The sequence below is a fragment of the Anabrus simplex genome, chromosome 4 (assembly GCF_040414725.1).
Source record: "Anabrus simplex isolate iqAnaSimp1 chromosome 4, ASM4041472v1, whole genome shotgun sequence".
NCBI classification, from domain to species: Eukaryota; Metazoa; Arthropoda; class Insecta; order Orthoptera; family Tettigoniidae; genus Anabrus; species Anabrus simplex.
Window position 1 is genome coordinate 384,448,188 of NC_090268.1, and position 13,431 is coordinate 384,461,618.

General features: G+C 38.9%; 1 long non-coding RNA gene across 1 annotated transcript in view; it reads right to left on the minus strand.

Moving 5' to 3' along the window:
- Window positions 1–276: 276 nt before the first annotated feature.
- The window catches only part of LOC136872740 (uncharacterized), a 35,044-nt gene continuing 21,889 nt past the window's right edge, over window positions 277–13,431 (minus strand). Inside the window, exon 3 of the long non-coding RNA XR_010859986.2 lies at window positions 277–384. This is a non-coding gene — a long non-coding RNA (uncharacterized lncRNA). The remainder of the gene's footprint in view (window positions 385–13,431) is intronic.

Consider the following 13,431-nt stretch of genomic DNA (forward strand, 5'->3'; position numbering starts at 1 on the left):
CAGAAAGAATGGCCTGTTATTTCTCCATGATCAGACGCCAGATAGAAAGTCTTCCGTGCAAAGCCTAAAAGACAAAAGTTAGTCTCTCCCGTTTTAATATCTTCTACTAGGAACGGTATCGCATGAAATAACTGATTCAATATTCCAGTTGATTTCCAGTTACCTTCGATCAGTAACTGTGTCATTTTCATTCTTTCTATTATGCTTATTGTCATAATCATTATGTACTTACCCTGAGTGATGTTTTCCACGGAATTGACGTCCACATCTTGTGACCAGCCATACATGTGGACTACCATACAAGTCGACAGGTTGAAACTCGGGTGGTTTAGAAGTGTTGTCGACTGATTCAGAGGTACTTTGATGAATGACTGTGTTGTCGGTCTGATAATTTAGAAAGGTAAAGTAATACCATTATTAAACAGGTTGTTTTAAAATCGTAATTGCTTTAAAAATATTAAAACATCCTAAAATATCATCAGTTGAATAGCTTCTATGACTGTTATGGTTGTATGTAATTCAAACGACCTCTGGCCTCATCCACAGTGATTCGCCACACATAGCACAAGACGAAATGTTGAAACTCGAAACTTGCAATCTAGTGTTTCCCACAATGTGTTTCCAATGAAGCATTGACCTAGCCTTCATGCGTTGTTCCAGTTGAGTTTAGTCGGCCACAAGGTAAATCTCAACATACATAAGTTCTTTCTCCAACATATGAACAACAGTTTCGCCAACCTGCCCAGAGGAATGAGGTATTAAATGCTATGCTAAATAAGTAGGTCAATGAGTAGCTTCAGTGTTAGGGTTGGCTCCTGTCTTCATACCAAGTTGAGTGTGATATGCGGTGTACTGTCTGACACATACAGTCTGACAGAAGTTTCAATTTGCAGTTCAGTACGAGACTAAGGTCTGTGATAAGGTGGCACTTCGTTTTGGAAAAGGCCAATGCTCTCAAAACTAGACTAATAAATTACATTACACTATGATAGACTACAAGAAAAACTAGATTGAAGCACAAACCGTATGAGATTAGCTCTCTGAACAATAACTTATAATATCTGGAGACTTAACTTAAATGAGTATCCAACGTTTCAAGTTAGTAAATTTAAAGGACCACGTTTTCAAGAAATGCTTACTAGAACAAAATAATTTTATTTTTGTAAATTAATGTTGTTTCATAGTCCTGGTATATTGCGTTTTCGTGTTTGACAATTTTAGTTTTCCTCATATGCAAGAAACGCAGTAATGAGATTTTCAGTGAAGTCTTACTGCATGAATATTTCTCATAGTGCAGAGTCATTAATGATGAAAATCAAACTTGATTATTATACGTAATTAAATCGAAGTGAGATATCATTCTGAATATTTAGTATTGTTTTAAAGCTAGTAGTGTCAATCAGGCAGACATGTTATTTCAAGTTGAAAAAAATAACATGAACACAACCTCCATCTTGGAATCCTCTTTGTATTTGTTTCGTTGCCAAATTAAGCATAATAATAACCTAACCTAAAATTACACAGTAAAATTTCCCTAACAAACTGGCCCACCAAATGACCAGCCTTTTCAAAAAGTAAAAAGCACACCTGATGATCAGTGAGGCACTGACAAATGTGAATGTTCAGTACAGTCATGAGGACATTTAACTAACTATAGGTAACATACACAACTTCATGACGGGGCGCGTAATAATGCCAGAACTGGTTCTGACTGCAGCAACCTTGACGAGAGGTCATCACCAGCATTTATTGCTTCTACTAGCCCTTGTTTCTATCGGAGAGGTGGTAGGTTGTCATCCTTTATAAGCACCAGGCCACCCGGTCGAAGGTTGGGACGTTGTTGCAGTGCACTGATATGTCTGCCACATGTTTTAAGCCATTTTTTGTATATGTTTACACCTGGTTTGGCTATTAAGCGGGCGTGATTTAAGTCACGAAGGGCTGTGAGCGGCTCTTCATGTTGAACTGTGTTCTGGTGAATAAGGATCTGTATGTACTAACTGTGAATATTCCCCACTTTCTTGTTTTCATAAGCTGTAAGAAGAACTGATCGGGAATAAGAAATCATTTTAAATTATTTCCTTGATTATTAGTGGTCTTCGGCGAATACCTTGTTAGGGTTATGTTTAATTTTGTCCATTGAAGTGACCAGTTTGAATTTCAGTCACAATTTAAATTATTTAATTTTTTTATTCCCGACTTACATTTGAGGCGAAATTAGGGCTCACGGCCCTTACACTTAACCACTATAAACAATAAAATTTTTAAAAATGTAAACATAAAAGTAAGACATAGAAACTCTACAAAGAAATAATACTACAGACAGATAGTTCTAAGACTAAGTTATGTATCTGACGACAATTAGTGTGACAATACTAATAATAATACTATAAATAGGAAATGTAGCAATATGAATAATGACTGAAGTGCATAATAGATGAAGAACATACACACAATGACTCACACAACTCAGTTATATGTTCGCAGAAAAACATTCGGCAGGCAGATTTGAATTTATGAGAGGAAGTAAAGTGCCGAATGTCCATTGGGAATGTATTCCAGAGTCTCGATGCAGTAACTAAAAAGGAATGATTGCAAGAATTCGTTCGATTTAGTGGAATTTCAAGTAGGGAACCAGAACGGTTACTAATTTCATAGAATGAGGAAAGGAAACAAAAATTAGAAGAGAGGTAAGTAGGAGTGTTCGTCGAGAGCACTTGGTAAACAAGTGTCATTAGGTGAAGATTCCTTCGTTCATTTATGCGTAGCCATCCTAATGTTTTGAAATATGGTGTAACGTGAGCGTCATGTTGCAGTTGAAGGCATATCGTATGCATGAGTTTTGTGCTCGTTGAAGTCGTGAAACTTGTTCAGCATTTAGATTGACTATTACCATATCACAGTCATCTAAAATTGGGAATAGTAGTGCTTGAATTAATTTAAGTTTTTGAGGAAAAGAATTCTTGTGACGTTTCAGGGGATACAGAGCTTCATGAACCTTCCTACATACATTTGTTAAGTGTTCATTTCAGGTCAGATTTTCATTGATGGAGATTCCAAGATTAGTTATATTTTTAAGATACGGTACAGAAATGTCGTTGATTATGATTGGAGGAGGATTGATATTGCTTATTACATGTAACAATTTAGAGTTTCCTATGATAATACTTTGTGTTTTACAAGGATTTGGGATTAAGTGGTTGTTTTTAGAATAGGCGGTAAGAGTTTGAATAGCTTAATTAATATTCTGAACTGTTTCATGTAAATTGTTTGTATTGGCGTGTTTGTATATCTGCAGATCATCAGCATATAAGTGATACAGTAGTTGCAATACTGAAGTGTGGAGGATATGTCATTAATATGCAAGACGAACAATAGGGTCCCTAGAACAGACCCTTGAGGGACACCGGATGATTTTACAGCCCATTGGGATATTTGATTGTTTACAACTACACACTAGCGACGATTTGTAAGTTACGACTTTAAAAAATTTAGGGCTATCGGGACGATATTTAGAGAGCGTAGCTTGGATAATAGTATGTCTATAATACCGTGCAGAACGCACTACTAAAGTCAAGAAGTGTCAGTATCGTCACCTGCCGTTTGTCCATTGCTAGTCTTATGCCATCTGTTACCCGAAGAAGTGCACTCGTAGTACTGTGTCCCTTTCTGAAGCCAGATTGTAATGGGTCAAAAAGAGAATGTCTGGTTAAGAATTCTACTAGCTGCTCGTGTACAACTCGATCAAGAACTTTCGAGAGAGAGGGAAGAATCGAAATAGGCCGGTAATCAGATGGCGCATTTGCCGTGGTATGCTTTAATGCTGGGGTTAATAGAGCATCCTTCCACGCAGTTGGAAACGCCCCTCTGGTGATACAGTAGTTTACAATGTGGTTAATAATTGGTAGGGTAGCGTCAGTAATGTTTCTTATAAAGCCTATTTGGAAGTTATCTGCTCCTTTAGCTTGTGACTTAACTGAATTCAAAATACGCTTTACATCATTTACACTGATAGGGTGAAATAGAAATTATGTTCGTTTTCTGTAGGGTCACTGATTCTAATATTTAGATTGATATGATTTTGAGGTTGAGATTCCTTTATTGGGTTAGTTACGCAGCGAGAGTGAAGTGTATCGAGGGATATAGTTGGCACATGTGGCTCTTTGCAATTTCAAACTCCCATAGCTCGAAGTTGTTTCCAGGTTTCACGTGCCTGTAAGTTCCTAGTTATATTTTTAATCTGATTAAATTTGCTATTGCGAATTAATTGCTTTGTTCTGTTACGTAAAAGACGATACTGTTCAAAATATAGTTCATTTTTATTTCCTTGTATTGGCGGAATATTGCTTCACGGCAAACCACTGTTGATTTTATATCGCTAGTTAACCGAGGTGCAGGCGAGCGAGTGACTATAGATTGCCAAATGGAGCATGCTTGTCATATAATCTATGAGTAGAGAGTTAAATCATGTCACTTTCATGTCTGTGTCGTGTAACGGCTTTATATCTTCCCAAGGTAAGCTGTACGCATCATTTTGGATATTTTTCAGATCCCTATAACTAATGTATTTAGCTTTGTATTTAGGTACACGTACAGAGTAGCACAGGTAAATTAAGTCATGAGTTGAGATGCCAGGTACAGAATATTGACCGTACTTAAGAACTTCATGCGGGTTATTTGTAATCAGGAGGTGAATTCCAGTGTGGCTTGTATACCGATTGTTGAACGATAGCCGAGAGAATGTCTTTCGACTATAGAGCTTCCCTTACCTGATGAACAAGCATAGAGTTAATTTCAGTCTTCATGATAAAGTCCAAGGAATCTCATTCACGCCGACAGGGAAAGAAACCGCACAGTCAGCGCAAGTAGGCCAATCCACATGACGATAAGTGTCACACAAATTCTTATATTTTCGCACGAAACTGAATTTCAAATAAACATGCCTATGAAATGATACGCTATTGCCCTTTATCAAACTCCCGTGCAGCCATAAGCTGGCCAGGAGACTGACATTTTCCTTAAGAAAGGTGTAAGTTTTCAATTTATCGAGGAACTCCAGTAGTGACAGTGCCAAACAATCCAGCTTTTGCCAAACAGCGCGCTCTTTCAAATTCGCACGCGACTGCAGCGCCAGTGCTACCTCTAGTGTATTACTGTATTTACTAACTCTATGTGAACAATACCGACCGCTAGAGTCGCTTCACACCCGCTTCCGGCTGCAGGCCCCGTCTTGGTCCTGATTCCCCGGCTGGCCGCATTCCTCTTGTCTCTTCCCATAATTAAATTTTGCTTACATTTACAAAAATCCACTGCACAACGCTGAGTGATGTGAATTAAACAACACACACTTCTTAAGTTGAGAGTCACTAATTACGAGTCCTTTAATTGATTAAGGATGATATTAGGAATATTTCGACTTAATAATAATAATAATAATAATAATAATAATAATAATAATAATAATAATAATAATAATAATATGTACCATTCTGTTTAATCGCGAGAATGGATATTTCACGCAGTAAAATATTGCGCTATAGGACGCCGCTTGTGAGGGTGTGATGCTATATAGAGCGCGGGAATCGCGAAGGTAATTCCCGAGGCAGGATGTGGCTATGTACAAGTGAGAAAGAATATACGTGGAAGAGAGAAAGAGAGATAAGATTTTGTTATAGGAAGTCCCAGCGCCAACCTAACAGAATTTTAAGCGGGAGCAGACAGGGTCACCACACTACGGGAATCGAGCCATAATTCTTATAATTGAAGGTTTCTCAGGAAAATAAAAAGATGGAAATGATTGCCAGAATTTTACGAAGCCATAGATACCTCAAGGTTTATTAACATAGAATTAGATCAATAAATACGTAGCAAGCAGAACCACCGTGGGAAGATCTGTAGTGGCCGCATTCCAGACTCAAGTTGTTTCTCGGGGCATTCCCTAGCGTCCCTTGGTGTGTTGCCTTGTATGAGAGCTGAGAGATATGGAAGGGGGTCATTCAGTCGACGATCATATTGCTGCCTGTACGCGTCGCGCGTCTGCCTAGATTGCGCCAGAAACCTTTTGTTCAGAACAAAGACAGTGAGTGATTAGCGCAGTGCGTTAACTTTGATCCAGTGGATCGGTGATATACAGAGTTACAGGTGGTAGATTCCTAGGTGTGACAATGTTTAGATGCCTATCAGTGAGGTCGCATATGGCTAATTTTATTGGCAACAAAAGAACGCTGTACTTATAGACTCCGATAAGTAGCGGTAAGGGCGAAGCTCGTGAGGTGCCGAGGAAGTGCGGACAATAGGCTAAGGAGGTCTATATCCATCCTCTGATAGATTTGCAGATCCGAATTAAGCGGGCATGAAAAGCAATCACTGTGTAGATAGTTTCAAGGGCTGAAAATAGTTAGTGACATAGTGCACAAGCTAGTGAGCATTCAGTTATACGAGAATTGAGGTCAAGGAGTTGTAATGTTGCAAAGTGTTAGAGAGGTATGCTAGTTCAATCTAAATAAAAGTCCAGACTGATGCGTTGTGATTAAAGTAAACATTTCTGTGTAGTAAGAGGTCGAGACGTATCCCCAGGGAAGTGAGGTGCAAGAACTTCAGAACGTGGCTTCGAGAAGACGCTACCTTGAACGAGACATCCCTCAAAAAGAAGACAGCACCATGGACCTGCTGTACGTGGAATCCGGACCCCCAGAATCGAACCTGAACGAGACTGCTACGATGATGGATTAGACCATTATAGCCGGCCCGGATGGAGAAAGGAGGAGGTCATCATAATGAGATAAGTGGACCATAACTTTCCTAAGGCATGCAGTAGAATTGGGAGGGGAAATTACACAGAAACAGAAAGATGAATACTTGTAAATATTAATATAGGTTTTTATTATAGCCTATCAGGCTGCATATCATAGTGTTTTGATGTATCCCTGGTATTAGGGTAGTTTAGCTTTTTTTTGCCTCTTTAGGTAAAGCAGACAATGATGTAACTTCGATATCGCGGCATGTAGTCATGTGCCTCGTTGATACGTGTTGTTTGAGTGCGATAGACCGGATACTTCCTTTGTGTCGGTCGTTGGATACATTTTCCTTGTAGAGTTAGGATTATTATGGGTCATTACCATTACATGCTAGGGGGAAGGGCAGACATACCTGCGTGTTGTAAGGCATGCATGCTGATGGTATTTATTTATGGACGTGGCTCTATTTACGTGCCTTAGATGGACGTAAACTAATGGAGGCGCAGGTTTTAATGCTATTCGACTCTGCGCTACTCTGCCAAACGTGGATTTGAACCTCTGACCCCCAAGGTTACTGTGTACTCGCCGCATAATTGACGGTGATGATTTGATGTGATAGTATGGTAGAACACTTTATGTGATGAAACTGTGACCCGTATGGGTTGTTAATTGAAGTCAGGTACGTAATGTGAGATGTGTTTTTCCTCACTTATTTTGTGGCCATTTGCTGCTATGAGTAGAAGCTTGAAAGTCCCTTTGTGAAGGAATGTAGGGTACGAGGTCTGGCGGTAGTCAGTTTACTAGGTTTTTTTTTGGTGAAGGGGGAAGCTCCAGGCTGACTGTGGGTCAATGTTCGGCTTGCTCAATGTTGGTGTGGGCTCGGCCATCTTTAAATCGCTCTGTGGGGAGGTCATTCTCCTTTTGGCAGAGAAGCATTCTGTGAACACAGTTGTGTCATTTATTTTAACCATTTTACTCCTTTTCTTTTCTTGTTTGATTCGCATTCTTAGGGTTGCGTATTTTACGTATGTGATCTTGGCACTATGTAATTGTAATGATAGCCCTGTTGACTCAAGGTTTTGCTTGGTGGACACGGGTTCACGTCCATGTATATATGTAGATTGTGGCGGTAGTGTAGGTTATTTGAGACGTCTTGTATACTCATTTGTGCTGCTATTTAGGGGTAGATAAATTTCCCAATATGGGAGAGCACATTTCCCATAATAGCTCTAGTTTCTGTGGAATACTCCTAATTCTACCATCATGTCATTTTATGTTGTAGGCATGAATGGTGCTGTCCCCTGTTAAGCTGTTAAAGGCACATCCGTTCTTCCCTGGTTCACAGATCGATAGACTTCAGCATAACGTCATAACCCAGATTGAGTTTTCTTTGTTTCCTTTAAAACTGTAGATGTGAGCCTTTGGGGCATTTATTTGGGCACTACAGGTGCAATTATTGTAAATAACTTGAGTTATGAATACAAACTTATGCTCAAAAATTCTGATCGCAGCGAAAGTGTTCCTCATTTCGTAGTTTGATGTAATTATTGAGTTCCCCATGATCCTCTCGTCATAAGAACCCCATTTGCGACCATTTCTGCCGACTGCAGCTGAGCTGGTGCCCGTATGTAAGAACAGATGAGCAGGTAAGTATGATCCTGCAGTGTTGTTGTGCCCTGTAGGGTACAAATAATAATAATAATAATAATAATAATAATAATAATAATAATAATAATAATAATAATAATAATAATAATAATAATAATAATAATAATAATAATAATAATAATAATAATAATAATAATATGATTATAATAACTGTAGCATACTTCTGCAAATATTATATGAACAGCGCGTAGCATAGTGCGTTGTAATTTCGGAGTGTTGTATTTTCTTGTTCGTGTATTTCTTTTCAGCACTTGGTTGTTTTACGATCGTATTATTGTGCTCCTTAAGAAGTCATTTTTTGTGATAACTTTAGTGATTGTAATCGTGTGTTGTTGCTGTTATATTCTCCAGCGCTGAATGGAGAGAATTTTGTCTACTGATTCGGATCTTAAGTGATATTTTAGTGAAATGAAATTAAGACGGGATCATAACATATTTTTCGCTGTCAGTGAAGATTTAATTGGACCTCCGTACCTGAGCAATTTGAGGCCTATTACTCTGATTGTTTCTGTGGCTCAGCTTGTTTAAGAGTGGTTGTATGCTGCTCAAAGCTGTTTCTGGGAAACAATGTTCTCGTCATTCGCCTTATGTATCAGAGTGAGTTAATCAAGGGTATGTAAATTTCAATGTTCTATTACTCAAGAATCTTTCGTTCCCTTTTGAATCGTTAGTGACCTTTTCGGCTTAATATAACATTTTTGTGTTATATTGTAATTTATTTCGAAATTCCCTCGTTGAATAAATAATTTGGTTTTATTTTATTTCCCCCATTTAATTTGTTCAGAGAGGACAATTACCTAGTTGTACTTCCACTTATAACCAAAAAAATCACAACCACCACCACCACCACTTCTTCGCTTATGCGTGTTGACGTCAGTTATGGTAATGCCCTTGAAGGAGATTTAATGCAACAAGATGTGATATGGGTAATCCGCTCTATGTTCTGTCCATGAATAATAAGTGAGCTGTCAGTCTCATGACTGTTTTCTGTTTTAAATCACCTTCCCTTTAAATCGCTGGTTCTGGACGTTGTTTCCGCTTTTCATTATGCAACGCCCTTTTATTTATGTGAAACGACACGGTAACCTTCTGTATTTTCTTTCAGTCATCTAGGGTCTATTTTGTATTTATATGCAGACCATTGCCTTCTCATTAAGACATATGGGTCTCAGTTTACGTCAAATCACTTTTTCTTGGGGTTTTCGTGTTATTAATTATTGCTCTGTGGGAGGAATTATTGGGTGATCTACTAAAAAGGTTTATGTGAATTGTTTTATTATTTTCCTTATTTTAAATAAACCCCAAATACTGGCGGTTTAAGATAATACAAAACGGAGCTTTGAAGTTGTCCGTATTCTCAAAGATGGACCGGGTATGTGTTTTGATGAGTCCCAATACATACAGTTTTACAGCAAGCTTGTTTAAGCATGTTCATTGTTACGGCACAAGAGTAGGTTCTGAGTATCCCCTGTGGGTGGGGACGGTAGAATAACACCCCGGTTAACCCTGCCTGTCGTAAAAGGCGAATGAAAGGGGCTCCAGGGAATATTAACTTGGGTTCCCTTGTGGGTGGGGGCGGTAGTATAACACACACCCCTGCCTGTCGTGAGAGGTGACTAAAAGGGCCCCAGGGATTCTTATACTGAGAGCGTTGGTTGGATACCACGAGGCCCCTAACTGAGTTCTGGCATTACTTCTACGTTCTTGTGTCGGGCTCCTCACTTTCATCTATTCTATCCGACCTCCTTTGGTTAACTCTTGTTCTTTTACGACCCTGGCGGTATTAGAGCATTCAAGGCCTGGGGAGCCTTTCATTTTCACTCCCTTCGTGGCCCTTGTCTTTCTTTGGCCGATACTTTCATTTTTCGAATTGTCGGGTCGCTCCATTTTTTCTTTCTGATTAGTGTTGAGCAGTTTTACTTTCTCTTAAAACACTGATCACCACCACCGTTGTATTTTTGCCTTGTCCTTACCTGATTTCTGTTGAGACCTGCTTTATTATTTTATCCTCTGGTTTTGATTAATAAACTCAGTTTTACCCTCTTACTCCGTTTTTCATTCAGTATAGTACTATTGTAGATTGTTCCTAAGAGTTGTTATTTCCGACATCGGGTTTAATTTCAAACAGTTTCCACGTTTGTTTCGGGGGGAATCCACTTGCCATTGGCATTTTCTTCGACTGCTATCACTGAGGTATTTTGTTTATTTAGCTTGATTACCTTTTGGATTTTAATCTCGGTCTGTCTAGGGCCAGTCCATTACAAATCGCATTGTTTTATTTTCTTTTATTGATATCAGTGTCAGTTATCCTGATGTGAGGGCTGTTTAACCTCAAGGGGCCACAGTATTCAGCTGCAGATAGAACAGCACCAATAGCCGAAGAGCGAAGATTTGAAGCATTAGAGCCCTGTGTTGTTCCGCATAGTTCCTGGATAATGTTGTTTCGTTATTTCAGCTTTGCAGCAGTCTTCAGCAAATGTTGCTTGAAGGATAATGTTCTATCCAAAGTAACTCCCGGGTACTTGGGATACTGATTGTGTGGTAACAGGACGTCATAATACACTCTGAGATCCATGTTAGCCATGCGGTTGTTCAGATGGAAGGAACAAATTTTAGTCTTAATTATACTTGGTTAGAGTCTCCATTTGGCTAAATAGTCGCCTAAAACACCCATATCTCTTGTGAGTGTAGACTCAGTGGCTGTTATGTTTCAGTTCCTTGTGGCTATTGCCCATTCGTGTGTAACAGTATTTTAATAAAAATGTATAAACACGTGTTATTTAGTATAGTTCACCAACACGAAAATTGAACAAAGGGAAATAGTATTTTAAAAAACGTTTGATAAAATGTCATATAAAAATTATAAGACATAACCAAGTGACAATCTGAAGTCAATAAGTAAACAAGTTCATAAAATCAAATGACATTTTGTCAAAAATTTGAATTTCATAAAAATAAGTATGCACTGTCATCATATCAAGCTTGTCACTAAACACTAAAGAGGGAACATATACATGAGTTACACTCGGATTCGATTGAAATTTGGTAGGAATATTCATGGGAGGCAGTAGAATGCTAAGGTGAAAACTGCATGTGCCCAACGCAAGTTTAAACGCCAAAATTGAACAAATAAATAGTCGTAAAATTAGAAGTGCCGCGGGAGTAACTGGGTGTGGCAGAGAGGTAGGGAGGAGCGAAGCAGCGGACGTGGACCAACCAGGCTGTAACGAGCTGCGCCAACAGCCAGGCAGCGTATAGTTAGCGCGTTTCCCTTTACTTCCCGATCAGATGTGCAAAACGTAAATATTAAAACAGCACATGAAACAAGTATACAACGGACGACGTTTGAACAACGATGCCAATAAGGTTTGAAAAATTCACGCCCGAGTTCTTGTTACTCGTTGTAATTTTTCAAACCTTATTGGCATCGTTGTTCAAACGTCGTCCTTTGTATACTTGTTTCATGTGCTGTTTTCATATTTAAGTTTTGCACATCTGATCGGGAAGTTAAGGGCAATGCGCTAACTATAAGTTGCCTGGCTGCTGGCGCAGCTCGTTACAGCCTGGTTGGTCCACGTCCGCTGCTTCACTCCTCCCTACCTCTCCGCCACACACCGATACTCCCGCGGCACTTCTAATTTTACGACCATTTATTTGTTCAGTTTTGGCGTTCAAACTTGCGCTGAGCACATGCAGTTTTCACCTTAGCATTCTACTGCCTCCCACGAATATTCCTACCAAATTTCAATCGAATCCGAGTGTAACACATGTATGTGTTCCCTCGTAAGTTAATTTGGGGTTTAAAAAGAATTTAATTAAAAATGTATCATGTTGCATGTGTATCGATTAAATGTTCCTGTGCATATTATATTATTTCCATGGCACAGATCGTTGATTCTAAATTAGTGTGGAGAAGTTAGTACAGAACCTAGGAGCAATTCTCACACGTTTAATCTTTTCCAGAGGCTCGTAGTTTATGTATCAATTCACAGCATCAAGTACCCACCTTGGGAGAGAAGAGGAAATTTATCAGGTTATATCTAAATTCGGAGGATCCATTTTAGTGAACTCTGACGTCCAAAGTAAGGACAGTTCAAATCATTATGATTATTATTTTAATTTCAAGTCAAGTGAACTCTCAAATAGCAGCGAGATGCGGGGCAAACGGTTAGTAAAATTTCACTGTCACTTAGACCTTCTTTGAAAGTGGTGCATGGAAAAATATATCTATTCGTCATGAGTGTTAAATGCATAAAACTAGTTTCCTTCCAACAATGCATAGATACATTTGTGGTAAAATTTAAAACAGAGAGTGCACATTAAAAATCTGCGTTGTGTTAAAGCCCTGGAGAATGAAATCAAACGACTCATGCGTGAAAGTTCAGAGGTTTATTTATAATCAACGTTTCGGAATACTTTTACACTGATGCAACGTTTGCATCGAGAAAGTTGAACATCATTTTCAAAATCTGATTTGATGAAATGTAAAATCTACATTCGTTTTCAACTTCATTATTAACTCTCAACTAAGGTCTACCGTAATAAAACGGAACGCCCACTCCCGCTACTACAAGGTACGGGTGAGTCTAACAATGGTTTGTAGACAGTCTGTTCCCCCTACGTTCCTTGCATAGTGCCCTGCCTCTACAACACATAATACAGTGTGATTGTTATTCGACACTTCAACAAGACTGCCGCCAAGCATTCAACAGAATCAAGTGCCAGGTGCTACTGTAGATACTCGTCGAAGATGATGCCAAGGTATTTCAGGGACGATTATCTGCCACTCACTGTAACACTTTGTTACTAATTTTTACTCTGCTAATATCTGGAAGTACCTCTTTTACTGTGATCTTCCAAACATAGGCAACTGTTCGGTGTGGTCAATGCTGCAACTATAGTAATTACACAAAATATTGTAGAATATCTCCCTTTAATCTGCCAATTATTGTAGATTTAAATGTTCAAGGACTACGCACTCCGGCAAACCCTAGGAATGAAGTAAACGTAACGTTGTCTAGAATGT